Source organism: Oncorhynchus clarkii, chromosome 19 (genome assembly GCF_045791955.1).
Source record: "Oncorhynchus clarkii lewisi isolate Uvic-CL-2024 chromosome 19, UVic_Ocla_1.0, whole genome shotgun sequence".
In the NCBI taxonomy this organism is placed as follows: Eukaryota; Metazoa; Chordata; class Actinopteri; order Salmoniformes; family Salmonidae; genus Oncorhynchus; species Oncorhynchus clarkii.
In genome coordinates, this window is record NC_092165.1 from 16,448,717 (window position 1) to 16,464,425 (window position 15,709).

The 15,709-nt window shown below is 40.6% G+C and overlaps 1 protein-coding gene across 1 annotated transcript in view; it reads left to right on the forward strand.

Annotated features, from left to right (window-relative positions):
* LOC139374853 (bifunctional UDP-N-acetylglucosamine 2-epimerase/N-acetylmannosamine kinase-like) overlaps positions 1 to 15,709 on the forward strand; it is a 42,097-nt gene that overhangs the window by 4,218 nt on the left and 22,170 nt on the right. The gene's annotated exons all lie outside the window — the stretch shown is intronic.

Genomic DNA, 15,709 nt, shown 5'->3' on the forward strand with positions numbered 1-15,709 from the left:
GCCATATCTTTTCAGTCTCCTGAGGGGGAAAAGGGTTTGTCGTGCCCTCTTCGACTGTCTTTGTATGTTTGGACCATGATAGTTCATTGATGTGTGTAACAGTATAACTTTAGACCGTCCCCTCGCCCATACCCGGGCGCGAACCAGGGACCTTCTGCACACATCAACAACTGACCACGAAGCATCGTTACCCATCGCTCCACAAAATCCATGGCCCTTGCAGAGCAAGGGGAACCACTACTTCAAGGTCTCAGAGCAAGTGACGTCACCGATTGAAACGCTATTTAGCGCGCACCGCTAACTAAGCTAGCCGTTTCACATCTGTTACATGTGGACACCTAGGAACTTGAAGCTCTCAACCCGCTCCATTACAGCCCCGTCAATGTTAATGGGGGCCTGTTTGGCCTGCCTTTTCCTGTAGTCCACGATCAGCTCCTTTGTCTTGCTCACATGTTGTCCTAGCACCACACTTGCAGTTCTCAGACCTCCCTATATGCCGTCTCATCGTTGTCGATGATCAGGCCTACCATTGTTGTGTCGTCAGCAAACTTAATGATGGTGTTGGAGTCGTATTTGGCCACGCAGTCGTGGGTGAACAGGGAATATAGGAGGGGACTAAGTACCCACCGCTGAGGGGCCCCTGTGTTAAGGATCAGCGTGGCAGACATGTTGTTGCCTACTCTTACCACCTGGGGGTGGCCCGTCAGGAAGTCCAGGATCCAGTTGCAGAGGGAGGGGTTTAGTCTCAATCCTTAGCTTAGTGATGCGCTTCATGGGCACTATGGTGTTGAATGCTGAGCTGTAGTCAATGAACAGCATTCTCACATCTTTTTGTCCAGGTGAGAAAGGGCAGTGTGGAGTGCAATAGAGATTGCGTCATCTGTGGACGAATTGGAGTGGGTCTAGGGTGTTCGGGAGGATGTTGTTGGTGTGAGCCATGACCAGCCTTTCAAAGCACTTCATGACTACCGACGTGAGTGCCACTGGGCGGTAATCATGTAGGCATGTTACCTTCGCTTCCTTGGGCACAGGGACTATGGTGGTCTGCTTGAAACATGTAGGTATTACAGACCCCGTCAGGGAGAGGTTGAAAATGTCAGTGAAGGCACTTGACAGTTGGTCTGCGTGTGCTTTGAGTACACGTCCTGGTAATCCATCTGGCCCAGCGGCTTTGTGAATGTTGACCTGTTTAAAATTTGTGTTCACATCGGCTACCGAGAGCGTTATCACACAGTCATCCAGAACAGCTGGTGCTCTCATGCATGCTTCAGTGTTGCTTACCTCAAGTCTAACATCCATATATTAAAGCTGACAGTCTACACTTTAACTTCATAGTCATTATATCATTTCAAATCCTACGTGCTGGACTACAGAGCCAAAACAACAAATGTGTCACTGTCCCAACACTTTTGGAGCTTACTGTAACTATCGCAAACAAATATATGGCATGTTAATATACCTTGCCTAATCAGGGTCTATGTTTGGGATAGGCGATGTAGGATTCTCAATATTTTCTATTGCAAACAATGTTCTCGCTATATAGATGGAGCATTGCGGTGTCTATCCAAACAGTGTCTATGCAAACAGTGTCTATGCAGTGTCCTCTGCTTGGACCCGGATGGTTAAGAGGATGTAAACAGACAGCAGGTGAATGGGTCCAGAGATCTGTGTCTGTTTTTTTTCTGGTTGCTTATCAAAGATAGCTGGCTATCTTGGTATAGAATCAGCTTGATCCCCTCTGTTGAAGACACTTGGACATCTTCAGTGGTATTGTTTGCAAACACACCCCCATAAAGAAAATGAGAATTAAAAACAGGCTCAGCCCCTGGTTCGACCGTGATCTTGCAGAGTTACTCCACCTCAAGAATTGCATTTTGGCGGAAGGCTCGGCACACGCATACTCAGGCTGACTGGCTCTCGTTTAAGCAAATGAGAAATAAGTGCACTCAGGCTATCCGGAAGGCCTAAGTTAGTTACTTTAAGGAGCAGTTCTCTCTCTGTGGGTCTAACCCCAAGAAGTTCTGGAAAACGGTTAAAAACCTGGAGAATAAACCCTCACAGCTGCCCATGTCCCTTAAAGTTGAGGATGTGGTTGTTACTGACAAGAAGCACATGGCTGAGCTCTTTAATCACCACTTCATTAAGTCAGGATTCCTATTTGACTCAGCCATGCCTCCTTGCCTGTCCAAAATGTCCTCATCTCCCACCCCTTCTAATGTGATTATCCCTGATGCTTCTCCCTCTTTTTCCCCTGCCCGGCTACAAAGTTTCTCCCTGCAGGCAGTCACTGAGTCCGAGGTGCTAAAGGAGCTCCTTAATTAAACTTGACCCCCAAAAAACATCTGGGTCAGATGGTTTAGACCCTTTCTTCTTTAAGGTTGCTGCCCCTATCACCTCCAAGCCTATCTCCAACCCTTTTAACATGTCTCTCCTTTCTGGGGAGGTTCCCATTGCTTGGAAGGCAGCCACGGTTTGTCCATTATTTAAAAGGGGAGATCAAGCTGATCCTAACTGTTATAGGCCTATTTCTATTTTAGTGTTGGAAAAACATGTTTATAATCAACTGACTGGCTTTCTTGATGTCTATAGTATTCTCTCTGGTATAGAATCTGGTTTCTGCTCAAGTTATGGATGTCACTGCAACCTTAAAGGTCCTCAAGGATGTCACCATTGCCCTTGATTCTAAGCAATGTTGTGCTGCTATTTTTGACCTGGCCAAAGCTTTGGCCAGCTAAGGAGTATTGGTGTCTCTGAGCGGTCTTTGCGCTGGTTTGCTAACTACCTCAGAGTGTAGTGTATAAAGTCAGAACATCTGCTTTCTCAGCCACTGCCTGTCACCAAGAGAGTACCCCAAGGCTCCTCAATCCTAGGCTCCACGCTCTTCTCAATTTACAACAACATAGTTCAGGCAGTAGGAAGCTCTCTCATCCATTTATATGCAGATGATAGTCTTATACTCAGCTGGCCCCTCCCTGGATTTTGTGTTAAATGCTCTACAACAAAGCTTCCTTAGTGTCCAACAAGCTTTCTCTACCCTTAACCTTATTCTGAACACTTCCAAAACAAAGGTCATGTGGTTTGGTAAGAAGAATGCCACTCCCCACAGGTGTGATTACTACCTCTGAGGGTTTAGAGCTTGAGGTAGTCACCTCATACAAGTACTTAGGAGTATGGCTAGACGGTACACTGTCCTTCTCTCAGCACATATCAAAGCTGCAGGCCAAAGTTAAATCTAGCTTTGATTTCCTCTATTGTAATCGATCCTCTTTCAACCTAGCTGCCAAACTAACCCGGATTCAGATGACCATCCTACCCATGCTAGATTACGGAGACATAATTTATAGATCGGCAGGTAAGGGTGCTCTCGAGCGGCTAGGTGTTCTTTACCATTCGGCCATCAGATTTGCCACCAATGCTCCTTATAGGACACATCACTGCACTCTATTACTCCTCTGTAAACAGGTCATCTCTGTATACCTGTCACAAGACCCACTGGTTGATGCTTATTTATAAAACCCTCTTAGGCCTCACTTCCCCCTCTTAGGCCTCACTTCCCCCTCTTGGGCCTCAATCCCCCCTATCTGAGATACCTACTGCAGCCCTTATCCTTCACACACAACACCCGTTCTGCCAGTCACATTCTGTTAACGGCCCCCAAAGTGCACACATCCCTGAGTCGCTCACCTTTTCAGTTCGCTGCAGCTAGCAACTGGAACGGGCTGCAACAAACACTCACACTGAACAGTTGTATCGCAATCTCTTGATTCAAAGACTCAATCGTGGACACTCTTACTGACAGTTGTGGCTGCTTTGTGTGATGTATTGTTGTTTCTACCTTTTTGCCTTTTGTGCTGTTGTGTGTGCCCAATAATGTTTGTACCATGTTTTGTGCTGCTACCATGTTGTGCTGCTACCATGCTGTGTTGTCATGTTTTTCTGCCTTGCTATGTTGTCTTAGGTCCCTCTTTATGTAGTGTTGTCTCGTCATGTTGTGTGTGTGTGTGTTGTCTCATATATATATATATATATATATATATATATCTGAGGTCGACCGATTTGATTTTTCGATAACGATTATTGGAGGGCCATAAAAGCCGATACCGATTTAATCAGCCGATTTTATAAATAAAAAAATAAAAACATGTATTTGTAATAATGACAATTGCAACAATACTGAATGAACACTTATTTTAACTTAATACATCAATAAAATCAATTTAGCCTCAAGAAAATAATGAAACGTGTTCAATTTGGTTTAAATAATGCAAAAACAAAGTGTTGGAGAAGAAGTAAGTTCAATATGTGCCATGTAAGAAAGCTAACGTTTCAGTTCCTTGCTCAGAACATGAGAACATATGAAAGCTGGTGGTTCCTTTTAACATGAGTCTTCAATATTCCCAGGTAAGAAGTTTTAGGTTGTAGTTATTCTAGTAATTATAGGACTACTTCTCTCTATACCATTTGTATTTCATTAACCTTTGACTATTGGATGTTCTTATAGGCACTTTAGTATTGCCAGTGTAACAGTATAGCTTCCGTCCCTCTCCTCGCTCCTCCCTGGGATCGAACCAGCAATACATCGACAACAGCCACCATCGAAGCAGCGTTACCCATGTAGAGCAAGGGGACCAACCACCCCAAGGCTCAGAGCGAGTGAAGTCTGAAACGCTATTAGCGTGCGCTAACTAGCTAGCCATTTCACTTCGGTTACACGAGCCTCATCTCAGGAGTTGATATGCTTGAAGTCATAAACAGTGCAATGCTTGACGCACAACGAAGAGCTTCTGGCAAAATGCACGAAAGTGCTGTTTGAATGAATGTTTACGCACCTGCTTTTGCCTACCACCGCTAAGTCAGATACTTAGATACTTGTATGCTCAGTCAGATTATATGCAACGCAGGACACGCTAGATAATCTTTAGTAATATCATCAACCATGTGAAATTAACTAGTGATTATGATTGTTTTTTATAAGATAAGTTTAATGCTAGCTAGCAACTTACCTTGGCTTACTGCATTCGCGTAACAGGCAGTAGAGTGGAGTGCACTTGTGGCGTGCAACGAGAGAGAGGCAGGTCGTTATTGCGTTGGACTAGTTAACTAAGGTTGCAAGATTGGATCTCCCGAGCTGACAAGGTGAAAATCTGTCGTTCTGCCCCTGAACGAGGCAGTTAACCCACCGTTCCTAGGCCATCATTGAAAATAAGAATGTGTTCTTAACTGACTTGCCTAGTTAAATAAAGATGAAATAAAGGTGTTAAAAAAAAACATTTTTTAAACACAAAAAAATAAACGCAAATCAGCGCCCATTCCGATTAATTGGTCGACCTCTAATATATACATTTTATCCCATCCTGCAGGAGGCCTTTTGGTAGGCCGTCATTGTAAATAAGAATTTGTTCTTAACTGACTTGCCTAGTTAAATAAAGGTTAAATATAATAAATATAAAAAACATTGATCCGGCTTTGTAGTATACTTTTCAGGTTGTTTCATTGTACCATTCCAACCCGTCCCTCAAACCTGGTAAAATAAGGGTTAAAAATTCATACGAATTTCAAACACCTGAGGGAGAAAAACAAATCTTTATCAGACGTGGCTATGATATTTGCACAAAGGAAGGCCAAGGACTCAGGCTTTATGCCTAAGCAAACAAGGACCAATCGAATGACACCCTGCAGATGGCAGAGCTGGCGAAATGCCACAAGTACATATTGGAGGAGATGGGGAAAGAACTGATGTTTTGATGTTCTTTTATGAGTAAGATTTATTATAACCGTAGTAATAATGTTAGGGACCGATTACAATAAAACATTTGACACATTGAATCATCAATGATCACATTGAATTGTAAAATAATATATGTAATCGTACAAAAAAAATGGATCAACAATCTGATGTATTGCACTGTTATGCTTTAGCTTGTGCTAGTTAGCACCATAAGTCCCTCGATTGGTTTTAAAATGGTGAAAAAGAAAATACAAGAACTAATAATGAATCCAAACAAGGCACAAATGAATCCCTTTCTTTGACATAAAGCAATTACTCCTGCACTCTCAATTATATGTACCAGGCAGGTTCCAGAACTAAGATGCTGATTTTCTGCATTTTAAACGTTGCATGCAGAACACCCATACGAATATTCTAGCTTATCCATACGTATAAATATGAGCCCAAGCCTCTCCCAAAAAAACTGAATATATTATACAGCGGAACAACAAAAAAGCCCATAGATTTAAGATGGCTTTTGAACACAGTGCTTTCGGAAAGTATTCAGACCCCTTGACTTTTTCCACACTTTGTTACGTTACAGCCTTTTTCCCCTTCATCAATCTATACACACTACCCCATAATGACAAAGCAAAAACAGGTTTTTAGAAAGTTTTGCAAATCTATATAATATAGAAATGCTACCAACAAAAAAGTGTTAAAACTTGTTACAATTGATGGAGTCACGCATGATTCACCAAATTATATTTTGAAAGAGGAAGTAAAGTACTTTAAGAATATGTTTTCATTTCATTTAAAAAAAATGGAGACCTCTTACACTTCAGTGTTGTGATGCAAAATGCTTGGCGCATATAATTAACAAGTATTGTCAGATATTATTCATCCTAATCAGACAGGTTTTTTACATGGACGATACATTGGACATAATATAAGACAAGTACTGGAAACAATAGAATATTATGAAATATCGGGGACACCAGGCCTGGTTTTCATAGCTGATTTTGAAAAGGCTTTTGATAAAGTACGACTGGAATTTATATATACATGCCTAGAATATTTACATTTTGGGGAATCTCTTATGAAATGGGTTAAAGTTATGTATAGTAACCCTAGGTGTAAAATAGTAAATAATGGCTACCTCTCAGAAAGTTTTCTAGAGGAGTAAAACAAGGTTGTCCATTATCGGCATATCTATTTATTATTGCCATCGAAATGTTAGCTGTTAAGATTAGATCAAACAATAATATTAAGGGATTAGAAATCCGTGGCTTAAAAAGTAAGGTGTCATTGTATGCTGATGATTCATGTTTTCTTTTAAAACGACAATTAGTCTCTACACGGCCTCATAGAGGATCTAGATACTTTTGCTATTCTCTCTGGATTAAAACCAAATTATGATATTACGTATTGGATCGCTAAAAAAATGCTAATTTTACATTACCATGTAGTTAACCAATTAAATAAACTGACGGAGATGTGGACATACTCGTTATACAAATTCCAAAAGAAAGAAATGATCTCACTCCAATACATTTTTATAGAAAGTTAGCAAAAATAGATAAGATCTTGCTACCATGGAAAGGAAAATACCTGTCGATTTGTGGAAAAATCACCCTGATTAACTCTTTAGTCATATCACAGTTTACCTATTTGCTTATGGTTTTGTCTACACCTAGTGACCTGCTTTTTACATTATATGAACATAAAATATTCAATTTTATTTGGAACGGCAAGCCAGATAAAATTAAAAGGGCCTATTTATATAACGAATATGAATTCGGAGGGCAGAAATGATTAAATATTAAAGCATTAGACCTCTCAGTAAAGGCATCAGTCATACAAAAGTTATACTTAAATCCAAACTGGTTCTCTAGTAAATAGGATGAGACATTCGTACCAATGTTCAAGAAGGGCCTTTTTCCCTTTTCAGATTACACCGGCCCACTTTCGATTGTTTGAAAAGGAAATGATCTCCAAAATAAATATAGCCTTAGAAAGTTGGTTGCAATTTCAGTTTAATCCACCTGAAAAGACGGAACAAATAATACAACAAATATTGTGGTTAAATTCAAATATACTTATTGATTTTTAAAAAACTATTTTTTGAATAAATGTTTTAAGAAGTATTTTTGTGAATGATATCATAAATAGGACTGGTGGAGTTATGTCATATATGCAGCTAACACAGACATATGGAAATGTCTGCTCTACCCAAAATTACAACCAATTAATTGCAGCATTACCACAAAAATGGAAGAGGAAAGTAGAAGGGGGAAAAAAGTATGTCGGCCCTGTATTAAAGAACATAAATGGTTAAAGAAAAGTGTGATAAATAAAAACATATACCAATTTCATTTAAGGACCAAAAAACTGACAGCTGTGCCATATAAATTGCTAAATAGTTGGGAAGAGATTTTCGATGTACCCAGATTCTGCTGTGAGGAGGCAGAGTCATTAGATCATTTATTTTGGTATTGTCCATATGTAGCTTGTTTTTGGTCACAGGTCCAGGAATGGCTGAAGAATTGCAACATTTGCCTAGTACTAACGCTGCAGACAGCAATACTGGGTGATTTGAAAAGCCATAGTCAATCGATCAATAATATAATAATTATTTTAGCAAAAATGTTTATTTTTAATTTACAAACTGTAGAAGCTATGAGAATAGAAAGGTTCAAGTTGTTTGTGAAGCATCACAGCACAGTTGAAAAATATATGGCAAATAGAAATCCAAAATGGATGATGTTGAGAGATAGATGGGAGAGGAGCTGAAGGGACTAATAGCAAGATAAAACATGTAGAACATACGGGGTCTGTAAAATGTATATATGTTCAGAACTTTTGTGAAATAGCACAGTTACAAATAGAAATCAAACTGGATGGACATCAGAAATCGAGGAAGGACTAAAAACAAACAAATAACTCTTGTAAAATAGACTGTGAATGCAAAATATGTATAAGATGTATAAATTGAAGGTAAAAGCCAAAGTGTTTATTAGTTTACTCCAATTGGGGGATCGGTGGTAGGGTTTGCTGGGAATAATAATACAGTTTTTTTCTTTAAAGTATGTACAGTGGGGCAAAAAAGTATTTAGTCAGCCACCAATTGTGCAAGTTCTCCCACTTAAAAAGATGAGGCCTGTAATTTTCATCATAGGTACACTTCAACTATGACAGACAAAATGAGAAAAGAAAATCCATAAAATCACATTGTATGATTTTTAATGAATTTATTTGCAAATTATGGTAGAAAATAAGTATTTGGTCACCTACAAACAAGCAAGATTTCTGGCTCTCACAGATCTGTAACTTCTTCTTTAAGAGGCTCCTCTGTCCTCCACTCATTACCTGTATTAATGGCACCTGTTTGAACTTGTTATCAGTATAAAAGACACCTGTCCACAACCTCAAACAGTCACACTCCAAACTCCACTATGGCCAAGACCAAAGAGCTGTCAAAGGACACCAGAAACAAAATTGTAGACCTGCACCAGGCTGGGAAGACTGAATCTGCAATAGGTAAGCAGCTTGGTTTGAAGAAATCAACTGTGGGAGCAATTATTAGGAAATGGAAGACATACAAGACCACTGATAATCTCCCTCGATCTGGGGCTCCACGCAAGATCTCACCCCGTGGGGTCAAAATGATCACAAGAACGGTGAGCAAAAATCCCAGAACCACACGGGGGGACCTAGTGAATGACCTGCAGAGAGCTGGGACCAAAGTAACAAAGCCTACCATCAGTAACACACTACGCCGCCAGGGACTCAAATCCTGCAGTGCCAGACGTGTCCCCCTGCTTAAGCCAATACATGTCCAGGCCCGTCTGAAGTTTGCTAGAGAGCATTTGGATGATCCAGAAGAAGATTGGGAGAATGTCATATGGTCAGATGAAACCAAAATATAACTTTTTGGTAAAAACTCAACTCACCGTGTTTGGAGGACAAAGAATGCTGAGTTGCGTCCAAAGAACACCATACCTACTGTGAAGCATGGGGGTGGAAACATCATGCTTTGGGGCTGTTTTTCTGCAAAGGGACCAGGATGACTGATCCATGTAAAGGAAAGAATGAATGGGGCCATGTATCGTGAGATTTTGAGTGAAAACCTCCTTCCATCAGCAAGGGCATTGAAGATGAAACATGGCTGGGTCTTTCAGCATGACAATGATCCCAAACACACCGCCCGGGCAACGAAGGAGTGGCTTCGTAAAAAGCATTTCAAGGTCCTGGAGTGGCCTAGCCAGTCTCCAGATCTCAACCCCATAGAAAATCTTTGGAGGGAGTTGAAAGTCTGTGTTGCCCAGCAACAGCCCCAAAACATCACTGCTCTAGAGGAGATCTGCATGGAGGAATGGGCCAATATACCAGCAACAGTGTGTGAAAACCTTGTGAAGACTTACAGAAAACGTTTGACCTCTGTCATTGCCAACAAAGGGTATATAACAAAGTATTGAGATAAACTTTTGTTATTGACCAAATACTTATTTTCCACCATAATTTGCAAATAAATTCATTAAAAATCCTACAATGTGATTTTCTGGATTTTTTTTCTCATTTTGCCTGTCATAGTTGAAGTGATGAAAATTACGATGAAAATTACAGGCCTCTCATCTTTTTAAGTGGGAGAACTTGCACAATTGGTGGCTGACTAAATACTTTTCCCCCCCACTGTATGTCTATATAGGTATGTGTATGTATATATGTGTATATGTATGCATGTGTATTTACCCAAAAATATATGGGGGATTAGAAATGATGCAGACAATTACATTGATGGAACCAATATTCTTTCCACAATATTAGCTCATTCGCCCATTTAAAATAAAAATAATAATTATGTTTTGCAAATCTATAAAATGACATTTACATAAGTATTCAGTACTTTGTTGAAGCACCTTTGGCAGCAATAACAGACTCAAGCCTTCTTAGATGGGACGCTACAAGCTTGGCACACCTGTATTTGGGGAGTTTTTCCCATTCTTCTCTGCAGATCCTCTCAAGCTCTGTCAGGTTGGTTGGAGAGCATCACTGCACAGCTATTTCCAGGTCTCTCCAGAGATGTTTGATCGGGTTCAAGTGTCTGGGGTCTGGCTGGGCCACTCAAGGACTTTCAGAAGCCGCTCCTGCGTTGTCTTGGCAGTGTGCTTAGGGTCGTTGTCCTGTTGGAAGGTGAACCTTCACCCCACTCTGAGCACCTGAGCGCTCTGGAGCAGGTTTTCATCAAGGATTTCTCTGTACTTTGTTGCGTTCATCTTTCCCTCGGTCCTGACTAATCTCCTAGTCCATGCCACTAAAAACCTTCCCTACGGCATGATGCTGCCACCACATTGCTTCACCGTAGGGATGGTGCCAGGTTTCCTCCAGACGCGACGCTTGGCATTCAGGCCAACGAGTTCAGTCTTGCTTTCATCAGACCAGATAATCTTGTTTCTCATGGTCTGAGAGTTCTTTAGTGCCTTTTGGCAAACTCCAAAGCGGGCTGTCATGTGCCTTTTACTGAGGAGTGGCTTCCGTCTGGCCACTCTACCAGAATACCTGATTGGTGGAGTACTGCAGAGATGGTTGTCCTTCTGGAAGGTTCCATCTCCATTCTCCACAGAGGAGCTCTTTCAGTGACCATATGGTTCTTGGTCACCTCCCTGACCAAGGCCCTTCTACCCCAATTGCTCAATTTGGCCACACCTGAGCTCAATTTCAAGTCTCATAGAAAGGGTCTGAATAGTTATGTAAATACTTTTTTTTAATACATTTGCAAAAATGTCAACATATCACTTTGTCATTATGGGGTAATGTGTGTAGATTGAGGACATTTTTCATTTAATCCAGTTTAGAATAAGGGTGTAACGTAACAAAATGTGGAAAAAGTCAAGGGGTCTGACTGAATACACTGTAATTCGTCAACTGCAAAATGAAATCGGCTTTGAGTGTGGACAGTTATTATGCATACTATATGGACTGGTTCTTACGCTACGTTTCAAACATTGATTATGTAGGGCAGCTCACAGAATAGTTAGCCTACAATATATAGTGCATTTATATTTGATTTTCGATAGTAATGGGGAATATTTTATATTTCTATAGTTAATAGGCTAACATGACTTTTTTTAGCTACACAATATTTCTCCATTGTGTTTTCCATCACCTCTCGCTCTCCTTCATTCCTTTCTTGAGTGTGCAGAGAAAGGGGCTGTCAACGGTGAAATATGTTTAGTTGTGAAAACATGTTTGTTCACAGATTTTAGTTTATTTGTTGTGGCTTAAGTAGGAGGGCAGTCAACCTGATTGAACTCTTTTTTTTTTTTTTTTCAAATTCTTTAACTGCAAAGTGAAAATTATTGTGCGAGAAGTAACTGTTTCTGGCAAATAGGTTCCCGGAAAGCGGCAGTCCAAAACAGAGGTTCCGGCAGAATCCGGCCCAAATTAAGCACTGATGCCAACCCTGTTCCTGGCATCATCCTGTAGGTTTTTACTCCAACCCCAGTTGTGGAACCTGATTCAGCCCTGAGCTACGCTTATTAGTCAAGTGACGTTTTGGAAGTGCCAGTTGCAAGGGAGTAGTTATTTCAACTCCGATATTGGCATGGAAGGAACATTGGATAGGAGTACTAGAGTTAGTCCTAACGGGTTCTGTCGCAACATGAGGTGAAAGCTAGCCTATTTCTCAAGTATCATGACGTTGTGTAAGAAAAGGATCCATAATCATTCTGGTGCTAGCTACAACTAACCTAGTCATTCCCTTTGCGATTGTAGCCTATTTCGTGGATTGTTTCTGACACAGGATAGGCCTAGATGTATCATTTTTTGACCACATTTCACACTGTGCTCAAGCTGACATGTTTCTTGTTGGCTGGATCCATTTGGTTGTATCAATCCACACCCAGTGTGTCAATAGCCCATGCTGAATTAAGTTCTATGTCATGCCTGGAAGCCAACTGTTATTACCAGGTATCTGTCTAGCCTAGTGGTTAGAGCGTTGGGCCATTAAACGAAAACCCCGAGCTGACAAGGTAAAACTCTTGTCGTTCTGCCCCTGAACAAGGCAGTTAAACCCACTTTTTCTTGGCCTTCATTGTAAATAAGAATTTGTTCATAACTGACGTTGCCTAGTTAAAGGTTCAATAAAAAAAATGTTGCTTAGTATCTCACCTTACAACTATTAATAACTATGTGTCACCTTATAATTATTAGGCTAATTATCTGTGACTGACTGGAATTAGGCCTATGCTGTTCTTGGAACTAGGCTAGTAAACATATTTGTTAGTACTACTAGCCTGGGGGCGACAGACCACGTGGTACAATGACCAGCTATCTCGCTCGAAGTGGACTGTGGCTTAAAAGAGTGGAGTCCAGGCTAGGTTGGTGGTACCTTCTTTTAGTTTTGTTTGCGCTCTTTCTTCTGCACTGTTTTTTAGAGGGGAAGCCTGAACAGTGAGGTGATACTTTGGCCCTTCTATTTGGCCTACTGTTTTATTGGGGGCTGGGGGAGAATAGGTATGGAAAGGGGGATACCTAGTCAGTTGTTCAACTGAAATGTGAGAAACCTTCATGATTGCTTCATGCGTCTGGAATGGAGAATGTCATCATCAAATTATTGTACGTTTTTCATTACTAGGCCGGGTCTGTGTTACTTATTTGGCCTATGCGTCAGCCTTCGGGTTTGAACAACAGTGGAAACTTTATTCAGCACAGAAGACGCTTCTTTTTTTTTTTTTGCAAGAGAAAATTAGGCGTGTGAGTACGTGCATGTGTAGAGGCGCAGGCTACGTTCCAACTTCATGTTCCATGATGGGGAAAATTCCTGGCTTTGGCAGATGTCAGTTCACACCCACTAAGTGTTTAGGGCCTAGGCGTATCTACAGCAATAGTAATTAGCCAGCGATAGTCGGCTGTGCCTGTGACAAAACTCCAGTATTCATCCTATAGCTTGTTCTCCCATCTTTTTAAATAGTGAGCCAGCATGTTTTTTACTTTATTTTCATGACTGATCAAAACAAATGTTATCATGCTCTCTGTCTCTCTGAAAGCAGACGTAGTGCGCAATATGTTCCCAGATAGCACACGTATGTCTGCCCAACGTAGGCACGATGTATACAGGATACATTGGGAAGATGCCAATTAGCAAACGCTGTATAAACGGCAAGACTTTGATGTATTTAGAATGCCTACATCTTACAGTTCTACATTGTTTTATACATCGACATTCTGTTCTGATGTCTCATTGATATCTTCTCCAAACTACATAGATAGATATACATACGTCGGCCAAAGGTACACGCGTTATCTGGGGTTTGGAACATGAAATCGCAATAAAATCTCAGTATCAAATAAAACGCATATGAAATCCTGAGAATAGCAATGCATATGGTATCGTCACATAAGTGTCACGATAATGTAATGAAACAGGCAGGGAGCAGGTCTCGAACCCTCGACCTTCTAGCCCGAAGTCCAGCGCGCTATCGACTGTGCCGCAAAAGCATGTTCAAGCGGCAGAATCGACATCCGCGCTTATAAACCCAGGGTCGTTACGATAATATCGTATTGTGAGGTCCCTGTGAATTCCGTGTCTAGCATATAATATGTTCAGTCCTCCACCCACCTCGCATTCGTCTCATCTAGGTGGTATGTAGACAGGGCAAGAATATCTACAACATGACTTAATTATTCCTTTCGGCTAGGGATGTCGAATTAATTTGTTTTTGCGCAATATTCCAAATGATTATCAGAATCAAGTTGTTTTTATGAGCATGTATGTCCCGCCTGTTCTCGTGTTTTTGTTGTTATTGGTTCCTTTGCACCTTCTGTGCTGAGTGCAGTGACTGTAGGCTGTGAACCGTGTCATTTACATTCACAAACACCAAGCCCCTCAACCATATCACTCATTCCTCTCAAACGAGATTTCAACTTGCTATTTGCATCTGAGGTTTAATCCAACGGAATCTGTCACATGGACACCGAAACAAATTGAAACATTATTTTACTGTAACACAGAAGTTAGCCTTTCTAACGATACTCCTTGTATGTCTTAACTACTCAAATTGGGCGCAGGGCAGACACTACTAAAACGGAAGTATTAATGAACATTTATTCTGGAAAATTAATGTTCAGTTTGTGGCACCGGGCCATTGCGGTTCGCCAGAAGCATTTTTGCCAAAGACTATTATACTAGCTGTCTAATCAGTTTTATAAATGTGCAATAAGCATGAAACACAATTATATAAGGAATACTTGTTATCTCAAGGTAGTCCACTTGAATTCAACATCTGAACAAAGTAGACAGGCTAGCATGCTGTTCAAACAGTTGGAGAGAAGGGTGTGTTCATAACATTCCAACTGTTCTACCTCGTTGTTAGCTAGCAAATAGATCCACGTTGGCTAGACTTTAAATATAAAGATTATCTGGCTACTCACTAGAACGTGGGCTTGCGAGATTGTTTGAGACTTGTGTTAATTTTCTATAATGCCTGCTACAAGAAGTTAGATATTATTAGTGAATGCGCGTTATGCAGGGTTTGGGTTAAATTTGTAACGAAAAGGACATTTTCATAGATGCACTTGAAAGCCAGATCAGTGATTATTGAAAAAAAACAGTAAAACTATATTGATTCAATTATTAGTGGATCTTATGGTCGTGGAAGGCTTAAATTTAGGCTAGGTATAACCCTGAATTCATTAGATTATCTGACTATATGAAATGCAGTGTATTTGACCTTTTAATTGTACAACAAAGCTTATTGTGAATCACCCCATAGATTTGTCCATATTGCTCAGAGCTAAGCTAGGTCTACCATCTTTAAAGGGTGGCTGATCAAGTGATATCTACTACAACTATTGTGACTGCCACTCCAACGAACTGGGAAGGCAGACAAAATGACTCCAGACGAAAGAAAAACGGGTTTGACTCCATCACAATGAAAAGCTTCAAGTAGGAAGAAATGTTCTAGAAATGTTTTATTCTGTATAATTTTTTTACATTTGGTT